Here is a 24,011-nt window from a genome sequence, read left to right on the forward strand (position 1 = left end):
TCTTCTAAGATAAGTCATAGGATCACTATTGCCTCCCATACTCCTACGTTTCTCTGGAACCCAAACTTATTTTCCCTGAGGTCAGCTTTTTTTCCATTCTTCTGCAAGCAGCTCGTGTCAGCATTTTGCAACCATGACTTATTAAACTGATGGTTTGGTAATATTCACATCTTTCAGCATCTGTATTCTTTGGGATAAAATTATTACATTTTTCTTGAAATCTGAGGGTATTTCTGCTGTCTCATACATCTTGCACACAGGAGGAACAGTTTTGTCATGACTGGCACTCCCTAGGATATTAATACTTCTGAGGGAATTTTCTCTACTCCAGGGGCCTTGTTTCAACTGAAGTACTTTAGTGGTCTATCAAATTCTTCTCACAGTATCGCTTCTATGTCATCTTCATTTACTTCCTCTTCCCTTTCTATAATATTGCCTTCAGGTTCATAATGCTTGTATAGGCCATTCATACACTGCTTTTACCTTTCCCTTCTGTGCTTAGAACTGGTTTCCATCTGAGCTCTTGATATTGTTGCGGCCACATGTAGTAAGCATTGCTTCATCCAGTGGAGAATGGCAAAATAGAGGCAAGCCGGCGACCGGGACTGCGAAGTAAGCACACACAGATAGCTTTGCTGACAGCAGCAGTCTACCAACAGACTGACACAAGGACGCACACAGACTGAGTGCCGAGCGAAGCCTGGAGAGTGCTGAGTAAAGGGAAGTGAGGCCAGCACACTAAGTTACACTGCAATATACTGTGGGAGGTAATAACAAAATGAAACCACCGAGGGTAAAAAACGTCCTCCCGCCGGATATAAATAGTAGGAGTGCAGGCAGCAACAGACAGAAGCCATTAGGAAGCAGTTCGGATCTGAGGACGGACGTGGTCCGTGTCCGAATATTCAATCTTTGTAGGTGACAATTCCAGAAGTCTGTACCAGCTCACAGGAGTCATCCATTCACCACCAGATGTCAGCTTCAGCTCTGGAGGTCGGCCCGAGTTCGGTCGGCCCATGGCCGACTAACTGCAGCGAGAACTTCCAGCAGGACCGGCCGCAGTTCGGTCTTTGTCACAAGCGCCGCCGGGGACTGACGCCCGGACTTCACAGCAACTCAGCCCCACGGCGCATGATGGGATCTCACGGACATCGCAACTGATGCCTTCCCAGCCGCCGGTGCAGCAGGTGTCGGCAGCTGACCTCACGGCCGTACTGGGGCGACGACTTCTTCTCAACCACAGGGCATCGTGGCTTCAGTGGAGCACTGGTGGCCTGAGGCTGCCAAGTGCAATCAGCGGCGCGCGTTGCATGCATTGTCGGAGAATCTACACAGCAGCAGCCTGGTGGAGGGATCCGCAGGGATGGGCAGCGACGATGAGGGAGAAATTGTAAAGAAAGTTCAATAAATAACTGTAAAACTCCACGCCTTCTCAGTCTTTGGTGCAGCCATTGTGTCTGCTGCTAACAAGCGGTGCAGAAGGCGTAACAAATGGTGTCAGGTGCACCCCGCCACAACTTTGACTAGCACCATGCAGAGCAACCGAGCAACACCGAATAGAGTGAGTCCAGCAACTGCCTTCTCTCTATGTTTTCTGTGTAGCTAGACATGTCGAGGCTAACTTTAAGGGATGTGAGAGTGTCATTTGAAAGGCCTAGCAGCCCTGTAGACTTATCGTAGTTTTGTGGGAATGATAGTGACATTAACTTAGTACCATCTAAACGTGTAGTGTGTGGATTAACAGGTCACGTCACTCCTTGCAATAAATTTGTACCAAGCACTTGTGAAGTGTGTGGCTTCTGTGGTCATGTAACATGGCAATGTGATAAGTCTAGATGGCCTGCCATTAGACGTGCTAGGAATTAACTTGCTTCTGGGTAATACAATATTATTTTTGTGAGGTGAAGTATACCACATGTAAAATGCCAGAGACACGTGCAACCGGGACAAGTGATGCCGTAGTTGCATTGACAGAGCAAGTTAAGAAACTGATTGCAGAAAATAAGTTGCAAAAGCAGCACATGCAGAGGATGGAGCAACAATTGTTGCAAAATACTCAATCAGGCTCGGGAAGTGATAGTGTAGAATGCAAGGGTACTGTCTTTTCTGGTGTGGCAGATTGTTCAGTGGCTAATTTGATACCTTCCTTCGCCGGTAAAACATCAGAGGATGTGAATGTTTTCATTGGTGACATACGTAGTACGGCTGGATTGTGTGGCTGGTCGGATGAAATGTGTTTGCAAATGGTGAGGTTATGGTTAGTAGGTGACGCAAAGACTTATGTGGCATACCACGAAGGGTTAAAGGATGCTACTACGTTCACAGAGTTGGCTGAGGGATTATTGCAAAGGTTTAGGAAACAAAACAGTGCCAGATTTTTTAGAGAAAAATTGGGGAGGATGATGCAAAAAATGGGTGAAATGGTAGAAGAATTTTCAGAGTTAGAAGAATGAATGCGCACATGTATGAGTTCACGCAAGATGCGAGTGCAAATGAAGTTCTATTGAAAGAAGCAGAGGATAGAGCTTTAGACACATTTTTGTGAGGGGTCTTGCCGGATTTTTCATGCCAAATACGGATGGAAAATCCAAGTGACTTAGCAGCAGCATTGTGCATAGCTACACATTTGCAGGAAGTGGATAGCGCCACTAGAAGTCGCAATGACAAGAAAATTTTTTCGTCTTCCAAAGAGTGTTACCATTGTGGGAAGCAAGGTCATTTTAAGGGACAATGTCAGGAACCGCAGTGTTTCAATTGTCAGAAAATAGGGCATAAGGAATGGCAGTGTAAAGCCAAGAAACGGATTAATGATACAGCAGGTAAAAACCTGTTAAACTAAAAAGGGAGTGTTCCTGCCATCGGGAGGCATTCCCAGTAAAAAGATGTACTCAGAGAGTGCACGAAGAGGTGGACTGTAGTTTGATGGTTTGGATAAAAGAGAAGTGGTGAAGAGTTTTAGTGGATACTGGAGTGCATGTATCAGTTGTCAGTGTGGACCTCATGGGCAAGAAAGGATTGGAAGCTCCGAGATACAGATTGCGTGCAGTAGGTGATAAAACATTAGATGCAGTTGGGACAGCACAGCTCAAGTTTAAGATAGGGAACGTGTGGTTCCGGGAGCAAATGGAGGTGTTGTCAACTGTGAGACAGGGATTTTCAGCGATACTTGGGTTGGACTTTCTGATTAAACATCGTGCCAAAATTGGCCTTTCGCAACATACGCTGTAACTCAATGAGAACTTGTTCTCAATGGGTACTGCCGTTGCAAATGTTTCAGATTTGCAAGGTACACCGATAGCTAAGGTGATACCAACTGAACTGCGTATGTGCATTAAAGGTGATTTCATGTGACAAAGTACGAACAGGTACAGGGAAGTTGATATGGGTACCGGTGGATGTCGATGTGCCACAGCAGTGGTCATTCTTGTAGAGCCACTACCAAGTAATGAGGTTTTAGATGAAAAGCATTGCTTTATTCATAGGAGTGTAACATGGGTAACGGACATAAACGGGCAGTTTATGGTTCCGGTGAGTTTAGATAACTTCGGGCGGGATGATGCCGATCTGCCGAAGGGATTAGTAATAGCCACAGTAGAGTTAATGGATGAAGAGGACATCGATAGTTCAAGGCTAGACTATGATGTAAAGCAAACCATCAGCATGTCTGCACTTCGTAACACAGTAAATCATTTGAGGGGAAATGATCGTTCGGGTATGGAAACATTATTACCAAAGTATAAAGCATTGTTTGAAGCACAGGGTATGTTACCTGCTACACCGATAACACAGCATCGTATTCTGACAGGGAATCACGCTCTGGTGATACAGACTACTGAAACAATTACAACCAGAAGTAGAGCAATTAATAGAGCAACTACTGGAAGATGGGATAATCCAGCACAGTAATAGTCCTTGGTCTAGTAGCGTGGTCCTAGTTCCAAAGAAGACACCAGACGGGTAGAAAAAATTTTGCTTTTGTTGCGATTACAGACATGTAAATGAACGTACAGTGGCGGGCGTATATCTGATTCCGAATATCACAGGAACGTTAGACAACCTAGGGCAGTGTAAATTTTTCTCCTCTATGGATTTGCGAAGCAGTTATCACCAGATTGAAGTATGTCCAGAGGACAGGCCAAAGACAGCATTTATGATGCATTGTGGTCATTTCGAGTATAAAAGAATGCCGTTTGGACTAAAAAACGCTCCAGCAACATTTCAGGGGTTGTTGGATGGAGTCCTTTGCAGGTTGAAACCGAAAAAATGCATGGTGTATCTGGATGACACTATAGTTTTTGAAGAGATATAGAGCAGCATGTGGAACAGCTTGAGGAGGTGTTTAAAAGATTAGAGGCAGCATGGCTAACATTAAGTTTGGACAAATGCCATTTTGCGCAAGCACAAGTAAATTATCTCAGGCATGTTATCAGTCAGGACAGGGTACAGACAGATCCTTGTCTCACTTCTGCAGTATGAGATTTTTCGGTTCCGCAAACGGTTAAACAACTGCAATCGTATATTGGTCTTGTGAGCTATTATCAAAAATTCGTACAGGGGTTTGCAGAAATAGTGAGGGCACTTACTAAGTTGCTAAGAAAAGGTGTTACCTTCCAGTGGACGTCAGAGTGCGAGAAAGCATTTCAAGAGTTGAAACGGATACTGAAATCAGATCCAGTTTTGAAGTTTCCAGACTTTTCGAAGGAGTTTATACTACAATGTGATGCGTCTAATCACGCTCTGGGGGTTGTACTTGGGTAAGAAATTGATGGCAAAGAACTTCCGTTTGCGTTCGCGTCTCGTCAACTTCACAAGGTGGAACAAAATTACTCCACGACAGAGAAGGAATTGTTAGCGGTAATATACGGGATTTCGTACTTTCGATGTTATCTGTACGGCAGAAGGTTTAAGGTTGTGATGTATCATTCAGCTCTGAAATGGTTATTAGGTCTGAAAGACCCAGCAAGGAGGCTAGCGAGATGGGCGCTGAAACTCAGTGAGTTCGATTATGAGGTCATACACAAGCCAGGTATGAAACATGCCAATGCTAACGCATTGAGCAGGAAAGTGGCAGTATTACAAGTAACAGGGGTGACTGAAGATGAGTGAAAAAGGGCACAAGCCATGGATAGTGATTACCAATTGTTCAGAAAGCAACTGCAGGTCGACGAAATGTGGTCTGCGCGTCGTTGTACCAGCAGCGTTAAGATCTGAAGTTTTGCAACAGGCGCATGACCATTTTCTTTCAGGACATGGCGGGAGAAGAGCTACAGATAGGTGGATAGTGAAGAAGTTTTGGCGGAGGACACAACGTCAAGACGTGGATGGGTATGTCAGGAATTGTGTGCCATGTGCACAGTGTGTGGACTTGAGCCATCAAAAGATTCAGCTTCAAAGATTACCAGAGGCAGACAGACCTTTCCAACAAATTGGAATTGATATATTAGGTCCATTTAATAGGAGTGCAGCAGGGAATAAGTATGTGTTAACAGTGATTGACCACTTTTCTAGGTATTTAGTCATGGTCGCATACCAGATCAGAAAGCAAGTGTGGTGGCACAAGCTTTAGTTAATAATTGGTTACTCAGGTATGGGATACCTCAGTCCTTAATCTCGGATCAAGGTACTAATCTCACATCTGATCTGATGAAGCAACTGTGTAAGTTACTGAAGGTAAAGAAACTACGGACTAGTCCATTCCATCCGCAAGCAAACGGAGGAACAGAGAGAATGCATCGCATGATGCTAAGATGTTGAGTCACTGTGTAAATAGTCAACACACCGACTGGGATGTGTACTTGCAATTCGTAACCAGTGCACATAATAGTAAGGTACATACGTCAACAGGATTGTCGCCGTACAAACTGGTGTATGGGTGGAAGATGCCATCACCTTTTGACATGTTTCGTCCAAGGCTGGGAGCAGAGGGTGAGGATGTAAGGCAATTTGTGAAAAAAAGTATGGCAGAGAGTTAGAAGAGCTAACACGAAAGCGTTGGAATGACAAAAACGGATAGGAGGTACAACGAGGAAGTTGCCACAATACAGAGTAGGCCAATGGGTGCTACTAGCTAATCCGTATGTTCCAAAAGGGAGAACCAAGAAGTTCACAAACAAGTTCCAGGGGCCGTACCAGGTAGTGGAAATGACATCACCTGTCAATGTAAAATTACAATTGCCTACCAAGACAACGGTAGTTCACGATAGTAGAGTTAAGCTGTTCCAGGGGGTAGCAGATCCATTAATAAGTACTTCTCCTTCTGGCAGAAAGCGAAAAGAAGCGCCAGCAGCAGACAATAAACTGGGTATTAAGTATAAGTTGTGTTTGTGGGATGTATAGTTAGCAGTAATTATCGTGTGTGTATTATTTTTGTGCACAGACTAGGGTTATTTTATTGATATTAAGTGGTAGTGATGGGAGTTTTTTCCTTCTCTCTCCAGTCTGTAGGTGACGTGGGATGGTGTACAAGTAGATAGTATGGGGCATAGCCCTCTGGCAGCTGACACAAGCTGGCCAGGTACAGGATACGCCATTGTGAAGTGGGGTGTTGTTCGGGAAACAACCGGATGTGGTCCTCACAAGTCATGAGTGGACGCTTCGGCTGGCACTCAACATCCTGCAGGTAAGGAATGAGATGTGGCAGGAAATAAGGGAACAACTGCGCCAAGTCGTGAGCATGATTCCAGGGAGGAGAGAGAGAGAGTAAAGAGGGGTTGGTTGAATGCCGGTGGGGAGTTGCTGAAAACAATATTTGGAACAGCGGATAGACACGATATTGAGGATCTGAACAATTCTTTAACAGTTATTCGCAACAGGGAGGAAAGCATAGGGAAGTTAGTGGATATACACACAACAAAGATACGGGGATTAGGTACAGAGTTGTTGAATGTGACACGCGTGGTGCTTGGGATGGCTACAGGGTTACGAGCATATATAGAACAAAAACAGAAATTATTGAATACAGATCTGGAACAGGTACAAATGCGATTGGATATAGTGGAAAGGAAGCTGGAAATGGCTAAATTGCTGCAGGAACTGGTCAACGGCATTGGTGATACACGAGTGAGGATGGTTCAAAATGGTTCAAATGGCTCTGAGCGCTATGGGACTTAACATCTGAGGTCATGAGTCCCCTAGAACTCAGAACTACTTAAACTAACCTAAGGACATCACACACATCCATGCCCAAGGCAGGATTTGAACCTGCGACCGTAGCAGTCGCACAGTTCCGGACTGAAGCGCCTACAGCTGCTAGGCCACCGCGGCCGGCGGTGAGGATGGATGAATTGCAAGAGGCAGTACATCATGCATTGCACGGGCAGGTGAGTGTGACGTTGATGTCACCAGAAAAATTCAGACGGAGTCTGAAGCAGGCAGAGGGACAGTTTCCAGAGGGGGTAGAGCACGTAGTGCCAATAATTGAAGTGAGTATGACACTTTTTTATCATATGTCTGGCATTAAGGTAACAATGGATCTAGTTAAGAGATTAGATTTCCAGTAACTAGTGTGGGGAGACAGTATTACTGTTACAGAGTGCATCCTTATCTGGTCAGATGGGAGCAAATGGGGAAGTGCGTACAGTTCAGGACACAGGAGGTTTTATTAATTTCTAAGGAGGGGGTTACTTATGCTACTATGTCGAGTTTAGAGTTGAGTAGATGTCTAATGGAGTCAGTTTCCATTTGTCAATCATGGGTTGTTTTCACGGGCAAGAGGTCATGTGAGATCCAGTTATTTAGGGCAGAAGCAGAAGCTTCGGAGTGTCGGAGAATAATAGTGAAGCCTACGTCACATTTTCAGCAAGTTGGGAGGCATTGGTTGTATTCAGTATTCGCTACAGAGAGGATATAAGCCAAGTGTTATGACAATGGGAACTGGAAGCAACCACGGAGATGGAATTATGGGACAGTGGTTTGCTAATCAATGGGACAAATTGTGAAATAGTAGGGGATCGTTTCAGCTTAACAGCGACAGTCACGGGAGTCACCAAGGTTACAGATACTCATCTGAAGTTGCACTGGCCAGATGCATCATTCAGCATCACTCCAGGAGAAAATTTGACATATTAACAACACCTTGGATGCTACACTATTGCAAATGATAGATAAACTAGTAGATCCAGAGAAAGGTCAAATTTCAACGCAGCAATTATTAAGGCGTGTGGAGGAGTACGATACCAGGCGGAAACATACCATAGTGACCATTGGTATTTCAACCAGTACTATTACCATGTTGATTGTGTTTATCAGTGTGGTATATGTCTCATTAAAACGAAGGATTCAGCATGTTAATGCAAGACCACTCCATGACATTCCTGTAGAATGGATTACCAGTAGGGGACGAATTAATTTTTAGGAGGCAATGTTGCGGCCACATGTAGTAAGTGTTGCTTCATGCAGTGGAGAATGGCAAAACAGAGGCATGCCAGTGACCGAGGCGTTGCGAAGTAAGCACGCACAGATAGCCTGGCTGACAGCAGCAGTCTACCAACAGTCTGATGCAAGGACACACACAGACTGAAGCCTGGAGAGTGCTGAGTAAGGGGAAGTGAGGCCAGCACACTAAGTTACGCTGCAATATACTGCGGGAGTAATAACAAAAAGCTACCACCGAGGGTAAAAAACGTCCTCCTGCCGGATATAAATAGTGGAGCACAGGCAGCAACAGACAGAAGCCATTAGGAAGCAGTTCAGATCTGAGGACGGATATGGTCCATGTCCGAATGTTCAATCTTCGAAGGTGACGATTCCGGAAGTCTGTTCCAGCTCGCAGGAGTCATCTGTTTGCCGCCAGATGTCAACTTCAGCTCTGGAGGTCGGCCCGAGTTCGGTCGGCCCATGGCTGACTAACTGCAGTGAGAACTTCCAGCAGGACCGGCCGCAGTTCAGTCTTAGTCACAGGCACCGCCGGGGACTGACACCTGGACTTCATGGCAACCCGGCCCCACAGCGCTTGGTCCGTCCATGACCTCGCGGACATCACGACTGATGGCTTCCCAGCCGCCGGTGCAGCAGGCACTGGCAGCTGACCTCACGGTGACGCGGCTCCGTGGGAATGCCGTAGTGGGGCGACGAGCGGTGATGAGTTCATCTCAACCACAGGGCATCCTGGCTTCAGTGGAGCACTGGTGGCCTGAGGCTGCCAAGTACAATCAGCGGCGCACGTTGTGTGCATTGTTGGAGAATCTCACAGCAGCAGCCAGGCGGAGGGATCCGCAGGCCTGGGCAGTGACGATGAGGGAGAAATTGTAAAGAAAGTTAAATAAATAATTGTAAAACTACACGCCATCTCAGTCTTTGGCGCAGCCACTGTCTGCTGCTAACAAGTAGTGCAGAAGTTGTAACGATATTCATACAGCTGCTTCTCTTTTCTCTGAAGATCTCTTTAATTTTCGTCTAGGTGATATCTATCTTTCTCTTAATCGTACATCCTTCTATAGACTTGCAGTTGTCCTCTTGCCACTCCTGCCTAGCCATTTTGCACTTTCTGTCAGTCTCTTTTTCTAGATGTCTGTATTCCCTTTTGCTTGCTTCATTTGCTGTATTTTTATGTTTTCTCCTTTCAGCAATTAAATTCAGTATCTCCTGGGATTTCTCCAAGGATTTTTGTTATATGTTGTTTTTTTACCCATTTGAACCTCTGCTGCCTTCACCTTTTCATCTCCCAAACCTACTTATTCACTATGTATTCTATTCCTATCCCTAGTTTCAGTCAACCATTGCCTAATGGGTCCCATTTCAGCTCTCAACAACCTTACAGTCTTTCAATTTGTCAAGAACCCGTCTCCTTAATTTGTACCTTTCTGCTAATTATTCAATTTTAAGCTACAGTTTGTAAGCAATATGGCTGAGTCCACATATGCCCCTGCAAATATGCTGGTTTAAAAGTTGGTTTTGAAATATCTCTCCACCCATTATAAAATTAGTCTGAAACCTTTCAGTGCCTTCAGGTCCCTTTCGTGTATACAGTAATTTTTCATGATTTTAAACGAGGTGTCAGCGATGATTAAATTCTACCAGGTGACTTCCTCTTTCATTCCTTTTCCCCAATCTACATACTATTTTTGCTTTTCTTCTTTTCGTACTGTTAATTCCAGTTCCCCCAACACAATTAAATTTTCATCTCCCTTAACTGTCTCAGTAGTTACTTTTATCTCACTTTATATTTTTTTCTACTTCTTCATCATCTGCAGAGCTTTTGGCATAAAAACTTCTATTACTGTGGTGGGTGTTGGCTTCATGTCTCTCTTATCTGTAATAATGCACCCACTATGCCATTTGTAGTAACTTACTTGCATTTCTAACAATGGAAAATCCAGGATGGAATGTAACAATAGAAGAGAAGGAAAGTTGCTACTCACCATACAGTGGAGATACTGAGTCGCGATAGGTACAATAAAAAGACTCACACAATCATAGCTACACTGTAGTTTGAGCTCTCTGATACTGCAGACGTGTGTGCAAGTTGCGCTTGCGCGAGTGTGTGTGTGTGTGTGTTTGTGTGTGTGTGTGTGTGCACGCGCGCGCGCGTGTTTGTGTGTGTGTGTGTGTGTGTGTGTGTGTGTGTGTGTGTGTGCGTGTGTGTGTGTCTACTGCTGACAAAGGCCTTAATGGCCGAAAGCTATGATTGTGTGAGTCTTTTTATTGTGCCTATCGCGACTCAGCATCTCCGCTGTATGGTGAGTAGCAACTTTCCTTCTCTTATATTGTTACCTGCATTTCTATTTTTTTTATTCATTATTAGAACTACTCCTACTGTTTAATTTTGTGTTTATAATTCTGTACTCGTGTGACCAAAAGTCATGTTAATCATGCCACTGAAGTTTACTAATTCCCACTATGCCCAGCTTCAGCATACCCGTTTCCCATTTTAAATTTTCTATTCTATGTACCCATTTAAGGGATCTAACATTTCATGCTCTGATCTGTAGAATGCAAGGTTTGTTCTTCATGATGACGTTATCCTTTTGAGTAGTCCCCCACCCAGAGATCCTAACAGGGACTATTTTACCTCTGGAATATGTTACCCGAGTGAATGCCATCATCATTTAACTAAACACTGGAGTTGGATGCCTCCAAGAAAAGTAACGGCTATAACTTTACCCTTCCTTTCAGCCATTTGCAGCACCAGCACAGCAAGGCCTTGTTGGCTGACATTACAAGGCCAGATCAGTCAATCATCAAGACGCTTGTTCCTGAAGTTATTGGAAAGGCTGCTGCCCCTCATTGGAAACCACATGCTTGTCTGGCCTCTTTGCAACAAATAACGCTCCATTATGTTCGCACCTATGGTATGGCTATCTGTATCATTGAGGGATGCAAACCATCCCACCTCGGCAGGGTCTGTGGCTCATGGGAGTGGAGGGGGGGGGGGGACCTGATGACTGATGACCTTATGTACTTCCTTACCTTCTTCCTCTCACATCTGGAACAAGCATGCACCCAGCCCTTGAGATGAGGCATCTGTACATAGGCAAAAATCCTGGACATATCAGGGTGGTTAAGAATGTTTGCATTTACCAATGCCTGCTTAATGTTATTAAAGTCCTCCTGACACTTATCACCCCATGACCAATGAGCAATGCGTCACTGTTCATCAGTTGTTGTGATATGAACTTACGAAAAAATGAAGCTAGTCCTAAAAAGGCTTTTAGTTGTTTAGATGTTTTTTTATTCCTTAGAGCTGGACAATTGTGTACGGCATCAAGTTGTTTTGATTTTCTTGATTATGACAAGTGTCAGTGTTCTTGGAGTCTACTGCCTGCAACTACAATTGAAATGTGAGCGAAGCCCGATAGCTAAGAAAAATTCAAATAAGCACAGAACATTTCTAATAACGCAATTGTATTATATCCTACAAAAATGTGTTTTCATATGGATATTCAATAATATTTACTAATAATAATATTTTTTTCTCTTTTTTTTTTACAACACAACTTCCCCAGTATTCTACCAATAAACCAGTCTATCATCTGCTTTACCCATGACTGAACCTATGTGATCATTCCATTTAATATCCCTATAAAGTGTTACACCCAGATATTTGTATGAGTTAGTCATGTCCAAAAGTGACTTATTGATTTTATAGGACACTTCATTTTTTGTTTTGTGAAGAAAAAAGTTTTACATTTCTGAACATTTAAAGCAAGTTGACAACCTCTGCACCACTTCAAAAGCTTATCAAGATATGACTGAATATTTATGCAGCTTCTTTCAGATGGTGCTTCATTATAGATAACTGCATCATCTGCAAAAAGCCTGATTTTACTATTAATATTGTCTGCAAGGTCATTAATTACAACATGAACAGCAAGGGCCCCGACACATTTCTCTAGGGCACACTGAAGTTACTCCTATATCTGAGAATAACTGTCCATCCAAGATAACATGCCTGTGTCCTCCCTACCGAAATGTCCTCAGTCCAGTCACAAATTTCACTTGATAACCCATATCATCACACTTTTGCTGATAAGCATAGATATAGTATGGAGTCGAATGATTTTCAGAAATCAAGAAATACAGCTTCTACCTGACTGCCTTGATCCAAAGCTTTCAGTATGTCATGTGAGAAAAGTGTGAATTGGGTCAGAATAAGTTCTAAGATTCTACAACAAATTGATGTCAAGGTTATTAGATGGCAGTTTTGTGGATCACTTCCACTACCCTTCATGTAGATGGGTGTGACCTGGGCCTTTTTCCAAGAACTGGGCACAGTTTTTTGTAAGAGAGATCTATGACAAATTATGGTTAGAATAAGGGCTAACTTAGACACAAATTCAGTATAGAATCTGACAGGGATTCCAACAGGCCCTGGAGCTTTTTTCGATTTTAATGATTTCATCTGTTTCTCAACATCACTCACATTAGGAATTATTCCATTCATCTTTTCAATGGTATGAGGATTAAATTGGGGTAATTCTCCTCAGTTTTCCTTTGTAAATGAACATTTGAAAATGGAGTTAAGCATTTCAACTTTTGCTTTGCAACATTCCTTTTCGGTTCCTATTTTATTCAGCATGGACTGGACACTGACTTCAGCGCCACTAATAGCCATTACATATTACCAGAATTTCTAATTTAGTTGTCCTTTGTACTTTGGTAATTGTTTTTGCCACAACCATGTCATGGTCACTGATACCACTTTTGATGTTGACTTCCTCAAGGAGGTATATATTTCTATCAAGAGTTGGCTTCCTAATTATCTGTTCTAGATAGTTTTCAGAGAAGACATTTAGTAAAATTTCACAGGATGTCTTATCACACCCACCACTAACAAAACTGTAATTTTCCCAATTAATTGTTTGATGAGTAAAGTATCCATTGATGATTACAGTACGACTGGGGGGACTTACATACAAGTGAAATGAGGCTTTCTCTTAAGTTTTTGGTTACATCAGCAGATGAGTCTGCTGATATATAAAAAATAGAGGGAAACATTACATGTGGGAAAAGTATATCTAAAAACAAAGATGATGTGACTTACCGAACGAAAGCGCTGGCAGGTCTATAGACACACAAACAAACACAAACACACACACAAAATTCAAGCTTTCGCAACAAACTGTTGCCTCATCAGGAAGGAGGGAAGGAGAGGGAAAGACGATAGGATGTGGGTTTTAAGGGAGAGGGTAAGGAGTCATTCCAATCCCGGGAGCGGAAAGACTTACCTTAGGGGGAAAAAAGGACGTTTTTTTTTTTTTTTTTTGAAACATAATAAATTGTGTTGCCGCCAAAACACGTTATATATTAAAAGGAGTGGTTTTGTGGTGGCAGACTATGAAAATGAGGCTAACAATTGTCTGACGAAGAAATAATGACGTTAAAACCTGTGGGAAGCGGATAAAAATTATCAGTGATGTGCGAAAAACGGAAATGGAAATAAAGCGAAAGTTATTAGAACTAGCCGAAATGGTTGTTTAAAAGGTGAAAGGAACTGTTTGTGAACTAGAAATGGTGGATTTTATAGCGGCGGTAGTGTTGAAAGCGGCAAAAAATTTTTTTTGGTTATGGTTTGGAAGTGGGTTACGTAATATTGGGTATATATAGGCGGGATAAAATTGTATAGCAGATTACGGTAAAAAGGAGAAGGTGAATACAAAGTGAAACTACTGGCAAAAACAGAAAGAGAAAATAAAACGACAGAAAAGATTTCGAAATGCAACAGCGACAATAACAAACGTAATTGTTGGGTTCAAATTACTGATATCAATATAATAGAGGGAAACATTCCACGTGGGAAAAGTATATCTAAAAACAAAGATGGTGTGACTTACCGAACGAAAGCGCTGGCAGGTCGATAGACACACAAACAAACACAAACACACACACAAAATTCAAGCTTTCGCAACAAACTGTTGCCTCATCAGGAAGGAGGGAAGGAGAGGGAAAGACGAAAGGATGTGGGTTTTAAGGGAGAGGGTAAGGAGTCATTCCAATCCCGGGAGTGGAAAGACTTACCTTAGGGGGAAAAAAGGACGGGTATACACTCGCACACACACACATATCCATCCACACATATACAGACCAAGGTTATATATGTGTGGATGGATATGTGTGTGTGTGCGAGTGTATACCCGTCCTTTTTTCCCCCTAAGGTAAGTCTTTCCGCTCCCGGGATTGGAATGACTCCTTACCCTCTCCCTTAAAACCCACATCCTTTCGTCTTTCCCTCTCCTTCCCTCCTTCCTGATGAGGCAACAGTTTGTTGCGAAAGCTTGAATTTTGTGTGTGTGTTTGTGTTTGTTTGTGTGTCTAATCGACATGCCAGCGCTTTCGTTCGGTAAGTCACATCATCTTTGTATATATATATAAAATTCCCGGCAATCAGTTGCAACAATTATGCATATAATAAGTTGTTGAAAGCTGTTTGTCGTGGAAAAACTGGCGACTTCGAACATCATTATGTTTTCCGCAAACAAAGTTGTATTTCACAAATGTTATTCATTGTCTTCATAATGTTTACCACATATAGTTAAAGGAAGACGTAGAAACGATATTCCGAAACGAATACGTATAATGTAAGTCAAACGTTCGAATTAGAATAGAGACCCCACAAACACAAATTTGCTGTGGCAGGTATGAAATATAAACTCCGTTACTCGCTCGTTACACTTGAAGGACAGATGTTGAATGGGCCGAAATGAGCCGCCGCATAACTGCGTAGTTGCCTGCTAACTTCGAAAGAAGGTAAGATGCGGTCCCTAGCGCAACTTATAACACCGTCGAAAATCAGTGCGTACGTGAGAGCTTTGGTACACCTGTTAAACAATCCGAGAAATGGAGGTGGTACAATTGGAGAGCGATCCGGGCCCTTCGCATGAAAGTGATGTGATCGAAGAAGATTGTATACACAGTGAAGTGGCGAAACAACAATTGAAAGATGCGTTGGTGTATTTTTAAAGACTCGTTCATAACAGTAATCGCATCGCAGCAGAAGTGTCATCATCAATCAACGAAGAAGCCATGGTAATTGGGGAAGAAATGCTCCAGAATACGCCGCAAATGCTCGCCGAAAAAGCCCTCGTTCATGATGAGGAACTGATAGACATTAATGAAATCAACCATAATAAAGCCTACGAAGACATTGAAACGAGTCCCATTGCCAACGAATCATTACACGAATACGAACCGTACGAGAAGAAAAAAGAAAGAAGGGTACGACTATATTTCTCTGGATTACAAAATTAGAGCTGTCAATCTGGCCAAAGAACATCCAGGCTGGAGTCTCAAAATTCTACAAAAAAAGGGGTGCTCTCGTTTGACAAATATGGGCTCTTTATCCAGGTGGGAAGAGCAAATCAAACGTGGCAGTAGCAAATTTGATAAATATTGTACCATCGATTCATGGGTGCATGATCGCTTCGTAGAAGCTCGACAAAACTTCCAGCAAGTTACTACCAGAAACCTGCAGCAGTGGGCCTTGGGCAGTGCAAGTCAGTTCTCAGATTTCAACTTCAAAGATTCAAAAACATGGGTCATCGAATTTAAAAAGAAGCATGGGATTTGGCAAAGGAAAATCACAAAATTTGTTTCCCGGAAAGAGACGGCTACCCAAGATGAAATTTTGGCCGCAGCGGACACATTTTGGATCCAGACGCAAACTTGATAACTAACTTCGACAAAGATTTCATAATTAATACTGATCAAACAGGTACGTAAAGAGCTGTTCACAAATGTCATATGACATGATGATGGAATATGATAATCTGATTATGTTAGTCAACACAGATTTTGTATATTTCTTATATAAACAATATTTTTATATTTTGTTTGTCAGGGTGCCAGTACCAGTCCATGTTCAACAGAACTCTCGCCGAAAAAGGGTCAAAGGCTGTCCTGGTAACCCGACACGACATGAACAAGGTGACGCGTTCGTATACGGCACAATATTCAATAACGATGTCTGGACGAGTCTTGCCTCTTGTTTTCGTATGCCTCCAAGAGTCCACAGTACGTTTGGACCCAGAGTACAGAAGACAGTCAACGAGTTCGCCCAGAAGTATACCAACGTTGTTATTACATCCTCCAAATCCGGTAAACTAACAACGGGTTTGTTCATGGACTTCTTGCGTAATGCTTTGCAACCATACGTACAAAAGAAAGAATTTCTCCTTCTGATCGACTCTTGGGATGGGCAAACGAACCGAGTGTTATACGATGAGATGTTCCAGGACGATAAGAAGTCACCAATGTGCACTATAAAAGTCATTTCTCCAAAGTGCACTCCTCTCGTCCAACCGTGTGACGTGTATTTTTACCGGCAGGTAAAAAATTTGATCAAGCGCCTTCAAAATTGTGCTTTTTTTAATCGAGCGAAACCGTGACATCAACTCCAGAGATGATTGTATAAAAATCAAATCCATCGTCCACCACCAATGTCTTCTCCGATTTTTGCCAATATGATACGATACGCGTGGTATGCATCAAACCTGACGAATGATAGAACAATTTTTCAGAATGTCAATCAGGTGTGTTTCCCAACAGATAATTTAAAAAAAAAACAATTCTTCTTGTAAAAACGCATCATTTATCAGATGTGCTTGATGTCTTGCTGTTTTCTGTTTTGCATGTTGTAGCGGGACTTTGAATTTCGCCTCGCTACACTCGCTCCCGCATACATAAATTATACCGTCGCAGCGGTATGAGCGCTCGACGGCAGAGAAAATACTAAAATTGTAACTCTTTTTTTTTTCGATCCGTTTCTTAATTGTCTCTCGAGAGCGGAAGCTTAATGCAGACGTGATCTGATGCTGACGTAAAAAACTTAATAGCTAGTCTTGATCTGATTTTAATTTGTAGACATATTGAGGAAGTTGTTACAAAATTTGGAGGAAGGAAGCAACGTAAAATAAATTGCATTTAATATCAAGACGGTTTTGTGTACATTAGAAATTCCTGGACAATGAAACTTATTACAAGATTTCGGAGCAGACTTCTCACGCAGAAATGAAGTAGGAGATTTTTGAAGACCTGGACGCCACACGAAACAAGAAGACGTGTTAACATGGTAAAGAATTAACTCTAAGCTACGCCATTTCCCCCTGTCAGTTACATTTTGTTATTCTCTGTTCTTCTTCAATAATTTTTGTAGTAGAAATTGGTTTAACTTTCGCCCAAAAACGCCACAAGGACCATCCCAACAATAGCTTTTCCGAATCACGAAGTCCGACAGCTTTTCTGTAACACGAAGTCCGATTTGCTTTTCATTCTTTCCCTTTTTCGTGGTCATTAACGATTTTAAAACCCCCTTTTTATTCACCATTTCTTCCCACCATTTTCAACCTTTTATTTTCTTCTCTTCCTTTTCTTTTTTATTAACCACTACAGCTGTCGACTGTGACAGGACGCAATTTTCGGATGTCGTTTTTGAGCAAATTTGAAACTTTAATTTGTATTTTTTCCCAACAGAGAATAACCAAAAAAAATTTAAAGGGTAACTAAAACACCAACTTTATTGTACCTAAGCAATTGATTATACAACAATATTGTAAAGAATTTTTGTAACTAATTCAATCTGTTTTTCTTTGCATGGCATATGCTGATGCAAAACTGTTATTTTGAGAACTTTTGGTGACTATCCGATGGAGATGTATTAAGAAAATCCATATTTTGACGAATACGATTTACGCAGAAGTGATTGACTAGCCGCTGCAGGACAGAAAATTTAATGGTGAGTCACACAATTATGCTTCATTCAGGCATTCAATAGCCAACTGCAGAATCCATTTTTCCCTTTCCACACATCCTGTAGTTTTCTTCTAGATTTTTCCAAAATTATGTTTGTGGTAATTATAGTATAGTTGTAGCATCTGAAGATCGTGAATTTGACCGCCAAACAGTCATTTGTTACGAAAAATTTTGTCCGCCCTGCTGCATCTTTCTCAACCATTGTTTGCAATAGAGCAATCATTTACATCGATGGGAAAATATTTCAACCTAAGTTTGAGTCAAATCTTTATTAACCAGACTTATATTACTCCCTTTTTGACTTACGATTATACATCCTATTACAACGGAACGCGGTAAGGTAGAGATAGTTTCGGCAGATGGGTTAAGTGTAGTAGATTCATCGTTCAACCAACAAGAAAGTCCGCGTTTCCCTCCATGGACGAGTTCACAGATCAATGCAATGATTTTGCCTCAAACTCGCAACATTTGTGATAATACACAAATGGCGACTTTAAATGATGAAATGTGGAGTGGACGCGAGACTAGGCTGTCAGCGCCATTGTTAACATCAATGTCAGAACCGAATATGAGACAAATTCAACAATGTGACACAAATTGGACACAGGAAACTGACAAACTGGACCGACTATTAGAGTTATTTGCAAACATGAAACGAGACGTTAGTCAGAAAATTGACACAAATCTGGACGCACTTGGTCAGGACTTTAGACAAAGGCTAGATAAAAGCGACGAAAAATTTGACGTATTAAACCGTACTAATTTTGAACGAACGACAAAACAGATGACAGAATTAAATAACACCACTCAACAGCTCAGCCAGCGATTTGAGACATTGTCCGATCAAGTCACTAAACAGGAAGAAACTTTGGTTACATTCACACATGAAACAAAAAACAATATCACCCGATGTGAGAATCAGTTAACTCAAATAGTTAATGTGCAGCAGGAAGTGAACACTCGTGTGGAAGAGTTCAGGCCCACACTTCAGCTAGCTCCACCCAAGAAAAGCTGACTGAAGAAGTGGGAAATATTACCCAACAGCTCACAATGGTAGTTCTTGAACAAACCCACCTCAAAGAAAAGATAGAAAAATTAGAAGATCGAGTGGACCTCGCGTCACTAAACGACGACACCAACATGGCCGAAAGAATTGGACACGAATGCAAATTGTGTGACGACTATCTGGACAAAAAACTTGAAACAATTACACAGGACATACTTTCAAAAACAAAGACACATGTTAAAGACGAGACAAAACACATAGAAGACGAAGTGACAAAATTACGAGACAATGTTGTGCCGTGTTTGGCGATTGGTGCAAACGCATTGTCAGGGAACGAGAGAAAAGCTAAAACCATGGCTAATGACACAGACTGAACACCTATTGAGGAATCACCTATTTCCAATCAAAATTACAATGTGCCGCTTTCTTTTCCACCAAACGAGCAATATTACGGTACGACACCTAGAGTAGCAAGTGACACAAACTACGTCAATACAGTTATGCCAACCGGCATGGCCGATGACACGTTTGTAAGACATGGGTATTTCCAGACATTTTCCAGTTAGGACAAGCACAAAGTCCACCCTATTGTGTTTATTAGATCATTTGACGGTGTTTTTCCACGTAGTTGGTCAGAAGTCGATAAAATCAGATACGTCACCAATCTCATGAGAGGACGAGCAGCTAAGTGGGGTGCCGCTATGAAACGGCGATGCCTTACATTTGAACAGTTCGAACAAGCCGCCTTGGACGAATTCTGCTCCGAGAATTAGGAGAGAAGTGTGCAACCCCGAGACCCATGACTCTAAAAAAAGACATTAAGACAATACTTTGAGAGGTACCTAGACAAGACACTGTACTGGTCCAAACCAGCCGACTTGCCAGCGATAATTGACTCTTTAAAGAGCCACTTACCCTTTCCATACTGAGACAGATTAATAGGAGTACCGGAGAATGACATTAAGACTTTTTTAAACTTCTTAGATCAAATGGATGTAGTTTACAGAGGCGATTCATGCCATTCAAATTTTACTCATATTAGTAACCAAAATCAGCACCCACCCCAAAGGAACCATAGTGACGGTGGCTGGTGGAACCATCCGTCCGTGCCGCGACACAATACGATGCCTGCGCGTGAAACATATTCAAATGGAAACATGTATGACGGTAGGAACAACCACAGAAATTCGTGGAATAATAATAACAACAATAATTATCACCCGTATCAAAATGGTAACTACAGGCAAAATGAAAATCACAGACAGTACAACAACAACAGCAATAGGAGACGTGAGAATAACCGGTACAACCCGGGCTACTTTGACAGGAACATGACATATAACAGACATAATTACCACCAAAACAATAACAATCCCAACAATCACTGACAGAATATGTGGAACACACAAAATTCACGCATGACAAATCATAACCCTCCATGGAATCCGCCGCCGTTCCCCAGTACAGTTATGCACTCCCCGCCACGAAGTAGCAATAACAATCGTGGCGCGCCATCAGCTGACATGTGGGCGCCCACCGGCCGGAATGTAAACATAGTGGAGCCGGTCAATGAACACGGCCAAACACAGCAGACGACGGAAAACAGTCGACGACCGTCCTAAGCTCTCGTGCTTCGGTCGTGAGGTATTGTAAGTGCGCAACGGCTGAGACGGTTTGTTTCCTCAGGTATGATGACAAAATGACAGCAAAACAGGAATTAACAAACCTATCAGGTTGATGACTTTGTTCTTTTGCGTTCACATCCCATGTCTACAAAATTAAAGAAACTGAACAGAAAATGGCAGCTATTATATTCAGGTCCTTTCAGAATAGCAAGCATACCACACCTAGGTTGTTACTCCCTAGAATACCCGTTATCTCACAAGCCGAGGGGGCTGCATCCCCACAGACATTTGAAACTCTTTGTGCACTAAAACAACATAATATAATGATAACTAAGTTGAACATGAGCAAGTTGCTGTGAGAACGAGATCGTAAATATCTGTATTGAATACATGAACATTAAGTTATACAGCCTAAGAACACAAACGTTAATTTATGAAAATTATATACTGCAGTTACACTTGTACACATAATTATGAAGAGAATGTAAACTCAGGTGAGTACACTTACTGAATGAGAAAATATATTCATATAGGAATGAGGCCTACACAGGTTACATTTGTTGTTAATTGTAAATTATAAGGTGAATCAACAATTAGTTAGTTATTTCAAGGCACTCTAATGACAGGAGATAATAGCTATTGAGATCAGTAATGACGGCGTTAATATTTAAGTTAATATAAGAAGGTAAGTTACTGTGAAGTAGTTGATGGAGACAGATTATTTGAGGAAAAAAATTATTGGAGTTTTATGACAATGGAAATGCCAAATGGCCCCACGTATGTGATATATTAATGTTTGACGAGGAATATGTTTAATGTATAAAGATATATATATTATGATGAATATGTGAGTAAGGAATGAGTGAGAATGTTGTGGTAATTTTGTGCTACATAGAGAAGTGAGTAAACAGTCTACATCTTCAAGATTACATAAGAATTTCAGTTTGAAAGAAAACATTTGTGATAAGTTAGAACATGTGAGTACAAGACGTTAAATGTGAATGTATTCACAGTGCCCTTGAAAATGAACGAATGCAAGAAAAGCAGAGTGAACGTAATAATGATTGAAAGAAGTTTAATAAGAATGTAACGTGAAAACAAATTAGCTTTAATTCATATCAGAAGTGTAACTTAGTAACCTTTCGTTAAGTTTTGTTAAGCCATTGTGTGGAAGAAAACCTTTATAGTTCGTGTTCAGACAGGAGAATGATATTTTAAGGAACTTAAGTTGAAATATAGTTTTTACACAGCCCTCATGTGAATACATTTGTATAAAATTTTTTTTTACGAAAGTGAAATTTAGTGCCATGTTAGCCTTTATTATATTTACACACAACAGAAAACCCTGAGGAAGCAAAAGATAGGAGAGTTATTAAGGCCGTTTTTGCAACTCGTACAACACCTCCATGTAAGCGAACAGATGACAAAATTACGTCTACTTTGAAGGCAACATTTGACTTTTCAGGCCATGCAAGGTAAGTGCAAAGGAGCAGTGACCACCCATGCAACCAACGTCAAGCAACGGACACTGAGAAAGAGACATTTTACTGTCAATTATAATACTATGTTCTTTATTTATGTTTTATAGAAAGAAATGATATATTGCAACATACATTATGTTTAACCTTCATTAAAGTAGAAGAAATTTCATGGTTGAACTCTTGAGAGGAAATTTGATATGTCATTATATAATAGACATTATGAGAGAGACAATCTCTGTGAGATATATTTTCCATTTGCATAGACGGTATCCACAAGAAGTGGAGATATCGAGGAAGTACTGAGCAGCTATGTGATTTAATCATGCAAGGATTTGTTAATGTATAATACACTTAGTCATATGAACAGTCAGAACACAAACAGAGAATCTGTCATGATGTTACACTACACAGACTTGACGTAAGGACACTTACATTTACCCATGATTTGGTAAATTGTAAGCACCTCCTTTCACACACCCCTTGAAGGTGATGCAAACGTTATAATGTATTGTGTTCTCTTTTTATGTAGTAGCTGTAGGATTTGGTAGTTTATAGGTAGTGAATAGTTTCTTCCAGTCTATCTTTCTTTCTTTCTCCATTATCCCACCACCTCCTGCAGCTGGGTATTGTTTGTTTATGGAATGTAAGAATATATTGTGCGACAGTAAACTTTCAGGTATGAATAAAAAGACATGAATATTGACAGCATTACAAGCCTGGTCAACCACTAGCCAAGATATGGAATCAAAAGAAAGAAAGAAATAATAAATGAAGGAAAGCCCGTGCTTTAAATATTAAGTCTTATATCCCTTGGCACGCCCAAACCTGAATAAAAAGAAATTAATACCCCAATAAAACTAAGCCAATAGGATTTAGTATAATTTTTTTGTATAAATATTTCACATGCATATTCTTGTAAATTTATATATGTTAAAACTTTGCATATTGTCAACATATTTTGAAATGTGACCACGAAATGTAAGCTTTCATAATTAACTATTTAAACATGCTGGGACACAGTGAACTTTGTTAAAATGTAAATATGGCAAAAAAGTGTTGCAAACTGTGTTAAACTGTGAACGTTATAAACGACGAATTTTGTGTTATTTGTGAAACTTATGATGCATAAACCAAATAACTGTTTGTAAATCGATATAAACTGCAATTTACTTCGACGATAATGAGGATTTTCACACTGCAAATGAACGTTTGTTGGCGAGTGTAAACAACGCGATGATACACCTACCTTTGCGAACATCGATGCCGTTGTTCCTGGCTGGCCTTCAGATGCTTTGGAGACAAAAAGCTCAGCACCTGTCGTAGGCGATGTGGAGGCTAAAAACTACATCGACCATATATGCCCCGGGAACAATAGTCATGAAAACGCACAAGGACCTGGAATGTTGTGTCGTAACAGAAGACATGGACATTGCTTCAGATCATGCACACGCTCAATCTTATGGTGTCTCCGGACTTAACACGCCATTTATGCTGGAATAACAACTTGTAATGAACACTATGTGAAAGTGAATACTGTTCAAGGCTGTCATAACACAGCGATTTTGAAACTGCCGCACGCGAAATTCAGTCATGCTATTGTGCATGCGCAAAGACTACGTGCTGCCATAGATGCATTGGAAAACCAACGCTGGAAGCCATGGAGGTACTTGCGTCTAGGGGACGCCAAAGAATTGGCTTTGCTGATTGGCCACATCG

The 24,011-nt window shown here is 41.4% G+C and overlaps 1 protein-coding gene across 1 annotated transcript in view; it reads right to left on the reverse strand.

The window, feature by feature from the left end:
• The window catches only part of LOC126260169 (uncharacterized), a 109,306-nt gene extending 85,600 nt beyond the window's left edge, over positions 1 to 23,706 (reverse strand). The window contains exon 1 of the mRNA XM_049957433.1: positions 23,542 to 23,706. The gene's annotated coding sequence lies outside the window, so the exon portion shown is untranslated. The remainder of the gene's footprint in view (positions 1 to 23,541) is intronic.
• Between the last annotated feature and the right edge of the window lie 305 nt (positions 23,707 to 24,011).

The sequence above is a fragment of the Schistocerca nitens genome, chromosome 5 (genome assembly GCF_023898315.1).
Source record: "Schistocerca nitens isolate TAMUIC-IGC-003100 chromosome 5, iqSchNite1.1, whole genome shotgun sequence".
In the NCBI taxonomy this organism is placed as follows: Eukaryota; Metazoa; Arthropoda; class Insecta; order Orthoptera; family Acrididae; genus Schistocerca; species Schistocerca nitens.